This window comes from Oryctolagus cuniculus, chromosome 10, assembly GCF_051225735.1.
Source record: "Oryctolagus cuniculus isolate XC-2025 breed Fujian yellow rabbit chromosome 10, ASM5122573v1, whole genome shotgun sequence".
Lineage (NCBI taxonomy): Eukaryota > Metazoa > Chordata > Mammalia > Lagomorpha > Leporidae > Oryctolagus > Oryctolagus cuniculus.
The window spans coordinates 109,327,879-109,345,908 of record NC_142876.1 but is presented as its reverse complement, the minus strand read 5'-3'; the positions used below and the strand labels follow the sequence as shown (position 1 = coordinate 109,345,908).

At 49.1% G+C, this 18,030-nt stretch overlaps 1 long non-coding RNA gene across 4 annotated transcripts in view; it reads left to right on the top strand.

Moving 5' to 3' along the window:
- Positions 1 to 12,350, top strand: part of LOC103349152 (C-C chemokine receptor type 8) — a 45,218-nt gene extending 32,868 nt beyond the window's left edge. For all 4 annotated transcript variants that reach the window (XR_016214979.1, XR_011379603.2, XR_016214978.1 and 1 more), the window contains one exon: positions 10,243 to 12,350. This is a non-coding gene — a long non-coding RNA (C-C chemokine receptor type 8). The remainder of the gene's footprint in view (positions 1 to 10,242) is intronic.
- Positions 12,351 to 18,030: the final 5,680 nt, after the last annotated feature.

Sequence of the window (18,030 nt, the reverse complement as noted above, 5' to 3'; positions counted from 1 at the left end):
ATGTCTTCGATATACAGGGATTTCATTGACCCAATAGTGGGAGAGCTGGGTTAGGTTCTCTTTTCAGTTTTTTGAGGAGTCTCCATTCGATTTTTCATAATAGCTGCACTAATGGAGTTCATACTCCTTCATAATGGAGTTCCTGCTTCCTCTGTACTCTTGCCAGCATTTTTTCTTTGGTTGGTTTTGTGTGTGTGATGCCTAGTCTGACTAGGGAGCGAGGTGCTATCTCATTGTGGCTTGATTTGCATTTTCTTGATGTTTCCTGATACTGAGCATTCTTTCATGTGCTTGTTGGTAATCTATCTGTCTGCTTTTGAGAAACATCTGTTCAGGTCATTTGCCCTGTTTTGAACTGGTTTGCTTTTTGTTTGTTTGTTGCTGTTGAGTTGTTCTGAGTTGCTCATGTTCTGGGTGGTGATCCTTTGTCAGGTGAGTGGCTGGCAGACATGTCCTCCGTCCTGCAGGTTGTCTCCACGTTGTTGATTGCTTCCGTGGCTGTTCAGAAGCTTTTTAGTTTGATTTAATCTTGTCTGTCTACTGTTTGCTATTGTTTCATGTGGTTTGAGTTCTTGTGCAAACAAGTTCTTGCCGAGTCCCTTCCATGACTACACATACATATGTCTCATTTTAATCATATCCTTAAACATTTTAAGTTTAACTGACATATAAAAATTACATATAAATTTATGAGGTACCATGTGATGTCTTGGTTTATGTGTTATGTTCTGCAGGGTTCAGTTTAGGGTAAACATAACTATCTCAAGCACTTATAACTCTTTTTAATCCAAAATTCTCTCACATATAAGTATAAATACATAAAAAATGAGCTATTATTTACAGTCACCATACTGTGCAGTAGAACACAATAGACCCTCCTTCTCCTGTTCCTAACTTAGTACCCGTTAATCAGTCCTTCCCCATCCATCCCTACCCTCTTGTGTCCCCAGCATTCTGTTCTCAACCTCTGTGAGGTTGATTGTTGCTTTGGATTCCATGTGTGAGTGAAACCATGTAGCACTTGTCTTTTTTTGCTGTGTTTACTTCACTTAATGTAATTACCTCCGTGTTGCCACAAACGGCAGTGTTTCATCCTTTTAATGGCTAAATAATACTCTCTCGTATATCATATCACATCTTATTTATCTAGTCATCAATTGATGGACACTTAGTTTGCTTCCATTTCTTGGATGTTGTGAATAGTGCTACGTTAAATGCACAGTACCGTGCAGACGTCTCTTTGACAGATTCATTTCATTCCCTTTGGATGTATATACCCAGTAACGGAGTTGCTGGATCATGCATAGTTCTATTTTTAAATTTTTGGGGAGCCGCCTCACTAACGTCCACAGTGGTTATTCAAATTTACATTCCTACCAAGAGTGTTTAAAGATTCCCTTCTCTCCACATCTTTGCCAGAATTTGTTTTCTTTCTTTCTTTCTTTCTTTCTTTCTTTCTTTCTTTCTTTCTTTCTTTCTTTCTTTCTTTCTTTCTTTCTTTCTTTCTTTCTTCCTTCCTTCCTTCCTTCCTTCCTTCCTTCCTTCCTTCCTTCCTTCCTTTCTTTCTTTTTGTTTTTTTTTTTTATAATAGCCATCTACCTGGAGTGAAGTGTGGTTTTTTTTTTTATTTTTATTTTTTTAATTTTTTGACAGGCAGAGTGGACAGTGAGAGAGAGAGACAAGAGAGAAAGGTCTTCCTTTGCCGTTGGTTCACCCTCCAATGGCCGCCGCGGCTGGCGCGCTGCGGCCGACGCACCGCGCTGATCCGATGGCAGGTGCCAGGAGCCAGGTGCTTTTCCTGGTCTCCCATGGGGTGCAGGGCCCAAGCACCTGGGCCATCCTCCACTGCACTCCCTGGCCACAGCAGAGAGCTGGCCTGGAAGAGGGGCAACCAGGACAGAATCCGGCGCCCCGACCGGGACTAGAACCCGGTGTGCTGGCGCCACAAGGAGGAGGATTAGCCTAGTGAGCCGCGGCGCCGGCCGAGGTGTGGTTTTTATTTACATTTTAATTTATATTCTATTTGCATTTTCCTGAAGATTAGTGATGTTGATCATTTTTTAATGTGCCTCTTGTTCTTTTATGTCTTCTTTTGAAAAATAGCTATTTAGGGGCCGGTGCCGTGGCTCACTTGGTTAATCCTCCTCCTTCGTCACCGGCATCCCATGTGGGCACCGGCTTCTGGTCCCGGTTGCTCCTCTTCCAGTCCAGCTCTCTGCTGTGGCCCGGGAGTGCAGTGGAGGATGGCTCAAGTCCTTGGGGTCCTGCGCCCACATGGGAGACCAGGAAGAGGGGCCTGGCTCCTGGCTTCGGATCGGTGCAGCGCCGGCAGTAGCGGCCATTTGGGGGGTGAACCAACGGAGGGAAGACCTTTCTTTCTGTCTCTGTGTCTCACTGTCTAACTCTGCCTGTGAAAGGAAGGAAGGAAGGAAGGAAGGAAGGAAGGAAGGAAGGAAGGAAGGAAGGAAGGAAGGAAGCTATTTAGATCTACTACCTATTTTTTTTTAAGATTTTATTTATTTATTTGAAAGGTAGTTACAGACAGTGTGAAAGACAGAGAGAAAGGTCTTCCTTCCACTGGCTCACTCCCCAAATGGCCACAACTGCCAGAGCTGCACCGATCCAAAGCCAGGAGCCAGGTGCTTCCTCCAGGTCTCCCATGTGAGTGCAGGGGCCCAAGGACTTGGGCCATCTTCTACTGCTTTTCCAGGCCACAGCAGAGAGCTGGATCAAAAGTGGAGCAGCCCGGACTAGAACCAGAACCCACAGGGGATGCCAGCGGTGCAGGTGGAGAATTAACCTACTGTGCCACAGTGCCGGCCCCACTACTACCTATTTTTTTTTTAAGATTTATTTATTTATTTGAATGTCAGAGTTACACAGAGAGAGGAGAGGCAGAGAGAAAGAGAGAGAGAGACAGAGAGAGAAGTCTTCGATCTGCTGGTTCACTCCCCAGATGGCTGCAATGGCTGGAGTTGTGCCGATCCAAAGCCAGGAGCCAGGAGCTTCTTCCGGGTCTCCCACACAGGTGCAGGGGCCCAAGGCCTTGGACCATCTTCTACTGCTTTCCCAGGCCATAGCAGAGAGCTGGATCGGAAGTGGAGCAGCCGGGTCTCGAACTGGCACCCATATGGGATGCTGGCACTTCAGGCCAGGGCATTAACCAGCTGCACCTTAGTGCTGGCCCCTACTACCTATTTTTAGATTGATTTATTTGTTCCTGTCCTAATGAGTTGAGTTCCATATATGTTAATTTTTAACCCCCTGTCACATGTATAATTTGAAAATATTTTCTCCCATTATGTAAGTTGTCTCTTTACTTCTTTGTTTCCTGTCCTATGAAAATCCTTTGTAATATAATGAAATTCCATATATTTTTTACCTTTGTTTCCTGTGTTTTCAGAGTCTTTTCCATAAAATCCTTATACTTTCTGATGGCCTGCAGTGTTTTCCTCTAAGATTTTCTTATAATTTCAGGTTACATTTAAGTATTTAATTCTTTTTTAAGTTAATTTTTGTACATGGTGAAAGGTAGGGAGTGTCCAGTTCCGTTTTTCCATGTGTGAGTATCAAAATTCCCCGCATCCACAAACTGAAAAGACGGTTGTTTCTGTGCTGTGTGTTTTTGCATCTTTGTTGGGGATCAGTTGTAGACGTCTGAGCTTACTTCCAGGCCCTCTATTCAGTGGATCTGCTGCCTTCTGATACTTCTGTCTTTACTTGCTGGCATCTCTCCCTTTCAGTTTGAAGAGCTCTAGCACGTCTTGTGGACACACCTGGTGTCGATACATTCTCTCAGCTTTTGTTCGGGAACGTCTTTGAGCTCTCCTTCATATCTGAAGTTTGCTTGGTGCGCTGTTCCTGGTCGGCAGTATTTTTCCTTCAGTACGTTCTTTTCTGACTTGAAAAGCTGCTGCTGAGGGGCCGGCGCTGTGGCACAGCGGGTTAAGGCCCTGGCTGAAGCGCCGGCATCCCACCTGGGTGCCGGTTCAAGTCCCGTATGTTCCACTTCCGATCCAGCTCTCTGCTGTGGCCTGGGAAAGCAGTACAAGATGGCCCAAGTCCTTGGGCCCCTGCACCAGCATGGGAGACCCAGAAAAAGCTCCAGGCTCCTGGCTTTGGATTGGCCCAGCTCCGGCCATTGTGACCGTCTGGGGAGTGAACCAGCGGATGGAAGACCTTTCTCTCTGTCTCTACCTCTCTGTGTAACTCTGTCTTTCAAATAAATAAAATAAATCTTTTTTTTTTTTTATAATCTTTTTTTTTTTTTTTTTTTTGACAGGCAGAGTGGACAGTGAGAGAGAGAGACAGAGAGAGAAAGGTCTTCCTTTGCCGTTGGTTCACCCTCCAATGGCCGCCGCTGCAGCCGGCGCACCGCGCTGATCCTGGCAGGAGCCAGGAGCCAGGTGCTTTTCCTGGTCTCCCATGGGGTGCAGGGCCCAAGCACCTGGGCCATCCTCCACTGCACTCCCTGGCCATAGCAGAGAGCTGGCCTGGAAGAGGGGCAACCGGGACAGAATCCGGCGCCCCAACCGGGACTAGAACCCGGTGTGCCGGCACCGCTAGGTGGAGGATTAGCCTATTGAGCCACGGCGCCGGCTAATAAAATAAATCTTAAAAAAAAAAAAAAGAAAAAGACAAGCTTCTGCTGAGAATTCTGGGACACCTTCATGTGTTGTTTCCTGCTGTTTGCAGTTTTTGAGAATTCTCTGTCTTAGCCTTGCAGAACTGGCTTGTAGTATGTTCTGGCATAGACTTAGAGAAGTTGAGTCTGATGAGTAACCTTTGACCTTCCTGTTCTGGAAAGTTACATCTATCTCCAGGCTTAGGAAATTTTCTGTTATTGTCTACTTGAATATGCTTTCTGTCCCCATGACCATCTCAAACTCCTCTTGAACCCCAATAACTTGGATATTTCTTCTTTGAATGCCCTCCCGAAGTTCCCATAGGATTCCTTCATCCCTCTTCATTCTTTCTTTCTCCTCTGATTGTATATTTTCAAATAGATGGTCTTTGAGCTCACCAGTTCTCTTTTCTGTCTAATCTGTCCTGCTGTTGGTGCCTTCTATAAAATTTTAAATTTTGTTATGTTTATTTTTCAGCTCAGTGTTTTCTGTTCCATTTAAAAAAAAACTTACATGTCTGTTAAGTTTGTCTCTTAGAGTAGGGACTAATTTCTCTGACCATTAAGTTTCCAAAAACAGCTATTTTATTTATTTTTATTTTTATTTTTTATTTTTTTGACAGGCAGAGTGGACAGTGAGAGAGAGAGACAGAGAGAAAGGTCTTCCTTTGCCGTTGGTTCACCTTCCAATGGCCGCCGCGGCCGGCGCACCGCGCTGATCCGAAGGCAGGAGCCAGGTGCTTCTCCTGGTCTCCCATGGGGTGCAGGGCCCAAGAACTTGGGTCATCCTCCACTGCACTCCCAGGCCACAGCAGAGAGCTGACCTGGAAGAGGGGCAACCGGGACAGAATCCAGCGCCCTGACCGGGACTAGAACCCGGTGTGCCGGTGCCTCAAGCCGGAGGATTAGCCTAGTGAGCTGCGGCGCCGGCCCTATTTTATTTTAAAGATGTATTTATTTATTTGAAAGGCAGAGTTAACAGAGAGGCAGAGACAGAGAGAGAGAGAAAGAGAGGTCTTCCAGTCAGTGGTTCACTCCCCAGATTACCGCAACTGCCAGAGCTGTGCCGGTCTGATGCCAGGAGCCAGGAGCTTCTGGGTCTCCCAAGTGGGTGCAGGGGCCTGAGGACTTGGGCCGTCTTCCACTGCTTTCCCAGGCCATAGCAGAGAGTTGTATCAGAAGTGGAGCAGCCAAGATTAAAGCCAGCACACATATGGAATGCCGGCACTGCAGACGGCGGCTTTACCTACTATGCCACAATGCTGACCACAAAACAGCTATTTTTAATTCTTCAGCAGATAACTTTCATAAAGTTATTGCTATCTGGTCAGTTCTGATACCTTATTTTGCTTGTTAGATGAGGTCATGGTTCCCTAAAAATTCTTTTTTTTTTTTTTTTAAATCAGTTAATTTATTTGAAATGCAGAGTCACAGAGAGGCAGAGAGAGAGAAAGGGGAGGGTGTCTTCCATCTGCTGGTTCACTGCCCGAATGGCTGCAATGACTGGAGCTGGGCCAATCCAAAGCCAGGAGCCAGGAGCTTCTTCCAGGTCTCCCATCCAGGTGCAGGGGCCCAAGGACTTGGGCCATCTTCCACTGCTTTCCTAGGCCACAGCAGAGAGCTGGATCGGAAGTGGAGTATCCGGGACTCGAACCAGCGCCCATATGGGATGCCAGCACTGCATCGGCAGCTTTACCTGCTACGCCACAGCACTGAGCCCTGAAAATTCTTGATGCTTGTTGGTGTATGACTTCATCTGCACTTTGAAGGATCAGTCTTAACTTCCTGCTTTTTCCAGTCTTAACAAAGTGGCTTTGCTTCTGCCTGCCTTCCAGAAATTCTAAGCAGTCTGCTTGCTTTCTCTGAACCCACAGACACTTGTATTTCAGCGTTACATAGCACCGTGTGTTCCCGCTTACCACAAACCTATTGTGGATGTACTGCCACCCACATTTGTCCAACTCTGCTGTTGATAGGTTGTACAAAATAAAATGCAGAGTGTCTCAAAGTGTCTGGCAGAGTTCCTCCCGCCTCTTCCTGCGATCACACGGGCTGGAGATCCTGTCCACAGTCATTGCCTCTGGTCATGCACCGCAGGATCCCGCCTGGTCCTGAGCCTGACTGTGAAAGAACAAAGCCATAGGTCCCTATGCAGTGTCCTTCCTTTTCCTCCCCCAAGGGGAAAATCACTGTCTGTCTGTGTTCTGCTGCCTAGGGTTGTAGGGGAAAATGGGGTGGGTCTGCATGTGGCCACCAGTGTTTCTCACACCTGGATCCCACGGTCCACCAAATTCAGTCGGAGCATGGGAGTGGGATCAAGGCCCACACTGCTGCCAGCTTCCTGGTGCTGAGTTGTATTCACATCCAAGGCCTATCCATCTGCCATAGGTGATGCTGGCCAGGATGCAGTGCGCTGACTGGGCCATGGGTCTCCACTTGGCACTAGGGGTGATGCAGAGGCTCCCCCTGTAGGCACTGGACTGGGGATAGGGACCATTAGCGTCTGCCCTGTCTCGGGGTTTACCATTCTGGCACTGAGTCCCAAAACCAAACCCTGTGCTGAGTTTCGGGACCTGCTCCTCGGTGGCTGGGGTCTTGCCTCCTGGTGTCTACTCAAGGGGTGGTGACGGCAGTCCCTTGGCCACAGAGGCTGACATTAAGCTAGGATGTGCCCGAGTCTCGCAGCTGCAGCGCCCTGAACGGTCCCCCAGGAATGCACCAGGCCTTTGAAGGCGGTGGTAACACAAGCCCAAAGGAGTCTTTCTTAGCAGGGTCCACTTCACCTGATGCTGAGGGTCTGAGTCTTCATTGAGTTATGGGCTTAGCAGTTGAGATCTTTGAATCTTTTCTGGTGCTGGGTCTTAATGCAGCAGGCTCGGCCCTGAGCTGTAAGGAAAAATCCTGTACTTGCTTTCTCATTCTACAGCCAGACATCTGAAGTCTGGCTGTGCTGTTTGCTGGCGGTTATGGAAGGGGTGGTGGAATCTGTCCTTGGGCTGCTTGGCCAATGAGGGTCCACAGGCTCAGTCCGCAGGCACTGGCCAGAGGCATGGGTTGTGGGACCCTGTCTAGCAGTGGGTTTTTGCAATGGAGAGCCTGGTACTGGATTTCAGGTCTAAGAGCTGGACTTTTTTTTTTTTTTTTTTAAGATTTATTTATTTATTTGAGAGGTAGAGTTACAACAGTGAGAGGGAGAGACAGAGAGAAAGGTTTTCCATTTGCTGGTTCACTCCCCAAATGGCCACAACTGCCAGGGCTGAGCTGATCTGAAGCCAGGAGCCAGGAGCTTCTTCCGGGTCTCCCATGTGGGTGCAGGGGCCCAAGGACTTGGGCCATCCTCCACTGCTTTCCCAGGCCACAGCAGAGAGCTGGACTGGAAGTGGAGCAGCCGAGACTAGAACTGGTGCCCATATGGGATGCCACAGTGCCAGCCCCGAGAGCTGGACTTCATTCCCTCTCCCTCCTCCAGGTGGGAGGTGTCTATCTCCAGGCAGTGCTGCTTGGAGCTAAGGGAGGGGTGATGTGGGCCACTTCCTCCTTCCTGCCTTCACAGAGGTGTGTCTCGTCACTATTATACTAAAACCAGACACTGTCGTTTCCCAGTTGGCTTCCTTAGCTCCTGGGAAGGTGGCTTGATGTGTGATCCAATAGGTGGCTCTACAGAGAGAGGCACGCCAGAGCATCTTACTCAGCCGCCATCTCACTCTACTTCCAACCGTGTCTCCTTTTATGTCCCTCAGAAGAGTATTTAATTGTTTACATAATTGAATTTCACCTTTATTAGGCTTAGGAATGTCCCTAGTGATTGCAGTACTTTTCATTTTTCGTATAATTAGAATAATGTATTTCATATTTTAAAATTAGCTGGTTTCTGGTGCTTAGAAGAGCAATTAAAGGATAAACTAAAGAGTCATTCAAGTGCACATACAAAATAACAAGCAGAGCATAAAATGAGAAACAGGATATTGTATCGTTTATGTAAGTTAAAACTGAATGGCCGGCGCCGCGGCTCAACAGGCTAATCCTCTGCCTTGCGGCGCCGGCACACCGGGTTCTAGTCCTGGTCGGGGCACCAGATTCTGTCCCGGTTGCCCCTCTTCCAGGCCAGCTCTCTGCTGTGGCCCGGGAGTGCAGTGAAGGATGGCCCAAGTGCTTGGGCCCTGCACCCCATGGGAGACCAAAAGCACCTGGCTCCTGGCTCCTGCCTTCGGATCAGTGCGGTGCGCCAGTCGCAGCGCGCCGGCCGCGGCGGCCATTGGAGGGTGAACCAACGGCAAAGGAAGACCTTTCTCTCTGTCTCTCTCTCTCACTGTCCACTCTGCCTGTCAAAAAAAAAAAAAAAAAAAAGTTAAAACTGAACACAAAACAGTAGTCCATAGTTTTATGGATACGTATGGAAAGGAAAGGAAGAGAAGGGGAGGGATCGGGGACCCATGTTCATGACTCAGTTTACTTTAGTTACCTCTCCAAGGCTCAGGGTCCAAACTGACTCACACCGCAAGTGACAGCTTCCGCGTCTGCATGTGAGGGATTCACAGTGTATTCCACAGCATTTCCCAGTGTCTTAGATTTTTAAAAAGATTTTATTTATTTATTTGTTTATTGACAGGCAGAGTTAGACAGTGAGAGAGAGAGAGAGAGAGAGAGAGAGAGAGAGAGAGAGAAAGGTCTTCCTTCCGTTGGTTCACCCCCGAAATGGCCACTATGGCTTGTGCACCGCACTGATCCGAAGGCAAGAGCCAGGTCTTATCCTGGTCTCCCATGGGGTGCACTTGGGCCATCCTCCACTGCACTCCTGGGCCACAGCAGAGAGCTGGACTGGAAGAGGAGCAACCGGGACAGAATCCGACGCCCCATCCGGGACTAGAACCCGGAGTGCTGGTGCCACAGGCGGAGGATTAACCTAGTGAGCCACGGTGCCTGCAGATTTTATTTATTTATTTGAAAGGCAGAGTTACAGAGAGGCAGAAAGAGAGAGAGAGCGAGCGAGCGAGCGAGCGAGTGACAGAGAGGTCTTCCATCTGCTGGTTCACTCCTCAAAAGGCCGCAACAGCCGGAGCTGCACTGATCTGAAGCGAGGAGCCAGGAGCTTCTTCTGGGTCTCCCACACAGGTGCAGGGGCCCAAGGGCCTGGGCCATCTTTACTGCTTTCCCAGGCCATAGCAGAGAGCTGGATCGGAATTGGAGCAGCTGGGACTCAAACAGGCGCCCACATGGGATACTGGCACTGCAGGCAGCGGCTTTAACTGCTACACCACAGTACCAGCCCCCATTGTTTCAAATTTTTAAAAAATATTTTACTTATTTATCTGAGAGACATACCTCTCACCCACTGATACACACACACACACACACACACACAATGCCCAGTCCAGTAGAAGCCAGGAGCTGAGAACTCAGTCAAGGTCCTCAACATGGGTGGCAAGGAGCGAGTGACCTGAGCCATCCCTGCTGCCTCCCAGGGTCTGCATGAGCAAGAAGCTGGAGCCAGGCGCTGGGGCTGGCAGTCCGGCTCAGGTGCTCTGATGTGGAATGCAGGCGTCCTACGCAGCGCCTTAACTGCCAGGCCAAATGTCCGGTGTGGGGAATGACCCTCTCTCCTGGGTTTCTATAAGCAGGTCCCCTCGCCTTGATGGATTACACCCTCGAGCCCAACGTGACAGCAGTGACTGACTACTATTACCCTGATATCTTCTCGAGCCCCTGTGATGGAGAACTTACCCAGAGACGCAGCAAGTTGCCGCTTGCCATCTTCTACTGCCTCCTGTTCGTGTCAGGCCTGCTGGGAAACGGTCTGGTCATCCTGGTGCTTGTGGCCTACAAGAAGCTGCAGAGCATCACGGACATCTACCTCTTGAACTTGGCCCTGTCGGACCTGCTCTTCGTCTTCTCCTTCCCCTTTCTGACCCACTATCAGCTGGACCAGTGGGTGTTTGGGACTCCGATGTGCAAGCTGGTGTCTGGCCTCTATTACGTCGGCTTCTTCAGCAACATGTTCTTCATCACCCTCATGAGCGTGGACAGGTACCTGGCTGTCGTCCATGCTGTGTGTGCCCTCAGAGTGAGGACGGCCAGGACGGGCGTGGCTCTGAGCCTGGCCGTGTGGCTGACCGCCATCATGGCCACCAGCCCGTTGCTGGTGTTTTATCAGGTGGTCCCTGAAGACGGCGTTCTGCAGTGTTACTTGTCCTACAACCAGCAGACTCTGAGGTGGAAGATCTTCACCCACTTGGAAATGAACGTCTTGGGCCTGTTGATCCCCTTCGCCGTCCTCATGTTCTGCTACGTCCGCATCCTGCAGCAGCTGAGACATTGCCAAAACCACAACAAGACCAAGGCCATCAAGCTGGTGCTCATTGTGGTCCTTGCGTCCTTGCTCTTCTGGGTCCCCTTCAACGTGGTCCTCTTCCTCACCTCCCTGCACAACATGCACGTCTTGGACGGCTGTGTCATAAACCAGCGGCTGATTTACGCCACCCACGTCACGGAGGCCATTTCCTTCACGCACTGCTGTGTGAACCCTGTCATCTATGCCTTCATGGGAGAGAAGTTCAAGAAATACCTCTCCGACATATTTCAGAAGAGCTGCAGCCACGTTGTCTTCTACATAGGCAGGAACGTGTCCCGGCAGGGCTACGAGAGGTCATCTTCCTTCCCCCCGTCTTCCTCGCGTTCCTCCACCATGGACCACATCTTGTGAGGAGGGGCCCTTAAAGCAGGTGTCTGCTTTCGTCACCACTCTTCTCTAAAGAGGCAACAGTGACTTATATAGGAATCGAAGGTCACATGAAGAAAAACTCTCAGAACTTTGGTTATAGATCTGAAACATATCATACGATATTCATTGAATTCCTACTATTGCAGGTCAATCTCAACTTTCAAAAACTGTGTCACTCTTTTCAGTAGTCTACTGTTAAGTAAGATGTTAGTGGTAGGGTATTTTTAAAATCATAATCTTAAAGAAGTTACCTTCTGTTCTTAACTTTCTGAATGTCTTTATCATACATGAATTTAAATTTTATCAAATACCTTTTCCTTATATTGGGATTGTCCTAGAGTTTCCCCCCGTTATTCTACTAATTTGGTATACTACACTAATTTCCTGCCCTAAATCAACCTATATTTTCCCTGAAAAAAAAATAAAAAGACCTCTTGGTCATAGTAATTTTTAAACATATTTTTCTTTTCTTTTCTTTCTTTTTTTTTTTTTTTTTTTTTGACAGGCAGAGTGGACAGTGAGAGAGAGACAGAGAGAAAGGTCTTCCTTTTGCCGTTGGTTCACCCTCTGATGGCCGCCGTAGCCGGTGTGCTGTGGCCGGCGCACCGCGCTGATCTGATGGCAGGAGCCAGGTGCTTCTCCTGGTCTCCCATGGGGTTCAGGGCCCAAGCACTTGGGCCATCCTCCACTGCACTCCCTGGCCACAGCAGAGAGCTGGCCTGGAAGAGGGGCAACTGGGACAGAATCCGGCACCCCGACTGGGACTAGAACCTGGTGTGCCAGCGCCGCAGGCTGAGGATTAGCCTAGTGAGCCGCGGCGCTGGCCAACAAATTTTTCTTTTTAATTGACTCATAGAACCTGTACATTTATTTCTGGTGTTCAGTGTATGGCCATGCCTGTGTGCAATGGGTAATGATTAAATCACTGTAACTGGCATATTCACCCCCTCAGACAGTTATTCTATCTTTGGGTCATGGTCATTTTAATAAAGAATTTTATTCTCTGAGGAGTTTTGCATCTGTGTTCATGAGAGATACTGCCCTGTAATTTGTCTTTTCTATGATATCCTACTTGCTGGTTCACTCCCCAAATGTCTGCAACAGCCAAGGCTTGGCCAGGTTGAAGCCGGAAGCCAGGAACTCAATTCAGGTCTCCCGTGTGGGTAGGTAGCAGGGACCCCCCTGCTTGAGCCGTCACCCGCTGTCTCCTAGGGTGCACATCAGCAGGAAGCTGGTGTCAGGAATGTTACTGGAGCTCAAATCCAGGCCCTTTGCTATGGGATGTGGGCATCCCAAGTGGTGTTTTAACTGCTGTGTCAAATGCCTGTACCCCGTAGTCTTTTTAATGCAAAAAGATGTGAGTTCGTCTCCCTTTTTCGGTCCTGCTTTGTGATCAGTCATACCAGAAGAGGAACTCTCTTCACTCGGAATTTCGAGTCTGAAATCCATGTAGCAATGTCCTTATACTCTGCCGCTCTGGACTGTCACTGAACTCTTCGCTGTCATCTCTGGGCTGAAGGCCTCTGTTCTCTGGGTGTGATCTCTTCTACTGACGGCACTGAGCGTGTCGAGACATGGAAAGTTCTGATTGTAAATGCCCAAAGTGTTTCTTAGGTCTTTGGCAGACTCTTATCATTCAGAATAGATGATTTGGGGCTCTGGAGAGCTCTCGCACGTACTGGTCTGAGGATTGAGATGTCTGTGTCCAAGCCAAAGGTTTTGGTCCACTAGGGTTCCCAGCAGGAGTGCTGACCGCTACTGGCTGTGTAGCCTCCCTAGTAACTCCCCTGGTGCTTCCTGCTCCTCCGGTGGCACTCTCAACCAGACCATGCTCTGAGCTCTGGGCATCTCCTGGACTTGCGGGAGAGCTGCAGTAAGGACACGGGTGTCCATGACCCCGTACTTGGGACTCCACCGTTACAGAGTATTGCAGGGTCATTTATGTCCCTGTGTGTGTCGCCACAGTTGTCTATGAGAAGTCCCTAAGCGCGGGGAGAGTCGGTTCATTCGAACCCAGAGCGAAGAGGGCTGCTGCCTGAATTTCTAATATCCAGTTCGTGATCTTCCTCTTCTAATTGGCACGTGTGGTCCATTCACGTTTGTTGGAAACACACGAAGCAACAGCACAAGAGGCAGTAGAGGTTCGGTGGAGGAATAAATAGAATAAAACATTTATGTTGTTTTTCATTCCTCCAGGAGCTTCGAAATCCTACGTTAAGGATAACTGCAATAAGTAACTTGTCTCTATAAATATTGTCATTTCCAGAGTAACTGGTGAAAAAAAGTATAAGAGCATATAACTAAAAGTCTAATAAAGGGAAAAAGAATTAAGACAATACTTGGTTAATTCAAAAGAAGCCAGGAAAATAACCAGAAGCAGGTATAACCAACAGAAAACAAATAGCAATACAGTAGAATTAAATCCAACCCTATCAATAACAGATATCAATCCAAGGCTCTCATTGAGTTGTTTGACCAACCTGGAAAGCTCCTGCTGCTAACACTCCTTTTTTAAAAATTGCGGTAAAACGCACGTACCCTTCTGAAGTGGACATTTCAGCAGCATTTAGTGCACTCACGATGTTTAGTGGGTTCACCACTGTCGAGTTCCAGAACTTTCATCATCCCGAGTGGAAGCGCAGATCATTAAGCGACCACTCCCTGTTCCTTTTCCCCTATACCCTGTCAGCTCTACACTGCTTTCTGTCTCTGGATTTCATATTAGCAGAAGCCTACCATATGTGGCCTTGTGTCTGGCTCCTTTCATTTAGAAAGATATTTTCAAGTCTAGACTCCTTCATATGTGAGAAAAATGAGCGCTCATTTCTACCCTTGGTAGTGTCTGCCTAGGTCTGTCAGACCGAGCCTGCCATTGAAGAAAAGGGAAAAACTGGAGGAAAACTGAAACGTGCTTGTCTATAGTTGCTTGAAAGCTAATGCATAATTATAAGATTTTGGAAAAGACGTAATTCCAAAGAGGTAAGCTCAGCATTTGGGTCTATTTTTTCTCCTGGAGATATTTGGCTACATCTGAGAACAGGAGTTAGATTTTTAATTGGCTCACGGGAGAAACAAATTAAAGTTGGACCCCAGGACCTTCCAAAGACAGATGCTGTTAAGTCCTCTTTTAGGTTGGGTTTGGTTAGGCGATTTCTCAGGGTTAGGACAAACCAGAAAGACAGTGACCCTTGGAGAAACTTACTCCCAGTTATCTCAATTCCGAGGAATTGATTGGAGAGAATCTCATAGGAACCAGACAGAATCAAACATTAACCCCCTTTGGAAAAATCTAGTATTCTACACTTGGATCATTTCTACAGTTTTCCAAATAGTTTTGAAAATGTATACTGTGTGTGGCACACGGGCACATGAAGAGACATGGAAACATAAGACTAGAATCTGCCCGATGACCACAGGCCCTTCTAGTCAATAAATTCTCGAATGAATGAGTCCTAATGGGGTTGTGGTAGGCAGAGTCCACAGCCTTTTTGGACTTTCAGGTCTTAAGCAGGAGTCTTCTCTAGTCAGATATGAAGGACTGTCCCCTCCCCAGTGCTGGCTGGAGCTGGGTCATGGAGGAGAGTGTGGGTGGGTCACGGATAAGACTTCTGGTCACTGGTGCTTTGTGCAGCTCCTTAAAGAAGCAGTTCTTGCTAGGATTGCTACAGCTGTTCCTGGTATGTTCAAACCCCTGCACCAGGAGTGCGCAACCTGAGGGGGCCTCTAAATAGTACAGCACGCATCTGCAAAACTCTGTGTGCCTTGTCCGCCAGGCCGTCGGCTCTGTCTCCTGTGTGGCCTACATTACGCTGAGAGTCGAGACACAGGCTCTGGACAGGCTAATGATGGACTAATAAAATGTTCAGCCAGAGAAGAACCTGGGGCCCACTTGGTTCAGTCCCCGAAGGCTACCAGTGAAGAAACAGAGGCTAGAGGGGTGACACAGCGAGCTTCTGGCAGGCTGGGTGAGCCTCGGTAACTCCTGATTCTTGGTCCATGGCTCTCTTGCTCCTGTCTGCAGTCACTCCTGGCTTCTCTTAGCACCTGCTCGCCCCACCCGGTCTTCGTAGACTGAATGTGTGAGTTGAGAAGGGGCAGGACTTCACCCCAGTGTCCTCCCTCACTGCAGGGGGTGGAGTATCATCAGGTATCCCACTGACATTTGAGGCCAGGCGCCAGGACCTTTTGGGGCAGGGTGCGTGCTCCCTCTCGTGGTCAATTTGAGCAGATCTTCTGAGCAGGTGAAAGGGAAAGGATGGCAAAGAACAGAAGACACTGGAACACAGTCCGTAAGAAACAAGAGGGACCAGTGCAAACCTCCCCGCTTTACAAACCTCATCAGCCGCGGGGAATTCTGCTTTGTGATTCTGGCAAACATTGCAGGTGTTTTGTGGTGTTTTGTAAGTATTTGGGTTTTATAGATTGGCGTCTTCACTCTGGACCGCTGATTAAGACCCCGATACCCTCCCATTTCTCTTGGAGGTCATACTGTATAAACAAAGTTCCTTTAAGCAAATCCCAGACCTGTGGAGGTTAGCGGAAGGGGTGCAATTGTTCCTTTTACGGAAAAGAGTTTTCTCTCCTGCTTGTTCCTAGAGCCGCCCAAGTTAGTGCATTTCGGGTTAGTTTGAGAGTTCTTCAGTCAGTTCATTGAAAGAGCTGTATCCCAATTTCCCAGTGATGCATTCTCCTTCCAGGCCCTCACACTGAAAATCTCTCTCCCTCCCCGGAAGCTGCTCTCCCGGCCTCCAGTCAGTTGTGCAGGGCCATTCTAGAAGGCCCAGAGAAGACACTAAGGGCAGTGGGCTGTCCCGAGGACTTCGTCTGGTCAAGCGTCCTCCCTGGAGTTCTGCACCTGCCTGAGGCCAGACTGCACTGTGCCGTCCCTCGCACTGGCCTGACTCTTCCCTTTAGTCTGAATGATAGGAGACATGGCGTCTTTTCCGGGATCACGGCGGCAGAGAGACTTGGCTTTGATTATGTCGTCTTCCACGGTGACGGAGTAGAAGGGTGTGTTTGTTGCAGGCTGCGCGCCTCTTGGAGGGGCTGCCTGGGTACAGCATGGACGCCCATCCCAAGCAGCAGCTCAGATGGGGGAGCTTCTACCTGGTCAAGGAGTAGGCAGCAGGGGGAGAGGCCAGTTGGGAGGGTGTGGGTGCCTTCTGCAGAATCTTGCTTCCTGGGCAGGGAGGTTCCTCCAGGCACCCACTCAAGGCGTAGTCCGCTTCTGTTAGGGAATTCGTCCTTGTCAATGTTGATGTCCTCAGGTGCCGGTGAGTAAGCAGTGGCTGTCAAAAGTGAGAAGGGGCTGGCACCACGGCTCACTAGGCAAATCCTCCACCTTGCGGCGCCGGCACACCGGGTTCTAGTCCCGGTTGGGGCGCCGGATTCTGTCCCGGTTGCCCCTCTTCCAGGCCAGCTCTCTGCTGTGGCCCGGGAGTGCAGTGGAGGATGGCCCAGGTGCTTGGGCCCTGCACCCCATGGGAGACCAGGAGAAGTACCTGGCTCCTGGCTTCGGATCAGCGCGGTGCTCTGGCCGCGGCGACCATTGGAGGGTGAACCAACGGCAAAGGAAGACCTTTCTCTCTGTCTCTCTCTCTCACTGTCCACTCTGCCTGTCAAAAAAAAAAAAAAATTTAAAAAAAAGTGAGAAGGGTGAGGGCTGGGATATGTTAGACCCTGCACCGAGAGCTTTGGCAATGTTAATGTGCACCAAATGTCTTAAGCAGGAGATAATAGTTTTCCTATTTTATAGATGTGGAAATGCCCCCGCAGGGTCGGCTGGCTGGGAACATGGGTCTTGAGTTATGTTTTCCTGTCTGCAAAGAAAAGCAGCTCCTGAGGGAACACAGGACTGAGGAGAACCTGAGGTGGAGGCAGGGACTGTCCCTTCCTTTGTCACCGCCTCCGGCCCTGCAGGACTGCCCATAGCAGTGCACTGGGGACCATGGCAGAGGCCAGGTTTTCCCATGACGGTGTGCTGCAGTGCTGCTGTGGCCTTCACAGGGACAAGGGCCATCACGTTCCAGAGGCTGGTTGCTTTGCCTGGTTCAAGTTAGGAGTAGGCTGGTGTGGGGTGGGTGGTTCCGTGTCTTACGATGAGGAATTGAGGTTTGCTCCTAGAAGGGACAGCTGCTTTTGGTTTGTAAGCAGAGCAATCCAAGTGTTTCTATCATTCCTTCTTCATCCAAGGACAAAGTAGGAAATTTGGAGATGATCTATGTTGTTGCAACACAAATATATTCTTTTTTTTAATTTTTATTTATTTGACAGGCAGAGTTAGACAGTGAGAGAGAGAGAGTCAGAGAGAAAGGTCTTCCTTCCGTTGGTTCACCCCCCAAATGGCAGCTATGGCCGGCGCTGCGCTGATCCGAAGCCAGGAACCAGGTGCTTCCTCCTGGTCTCCCATGCGGGTGCAGGGCCCAAGCCTTGGGCCATCCTCCACTGCACTCCCGGGCCACAGCAGAGAGCTGGACTGGAAGAGGGGCAACCGGGACAGAACCGGCGCCTCAACTGGGACTAGAACCTGGAGTGCCGGCGCCGCAAGGCAGAGGATTAGCCTAGTGAGCCATGGTGCCAGCCCTCAACACAATCATATTCTACATGAAATGACAATGAACTATTTCTGGCCACCTATAATTTAGAGAGAGCTGACCAAGGGGCCTGCTAATATTTAACTCAGGCCACA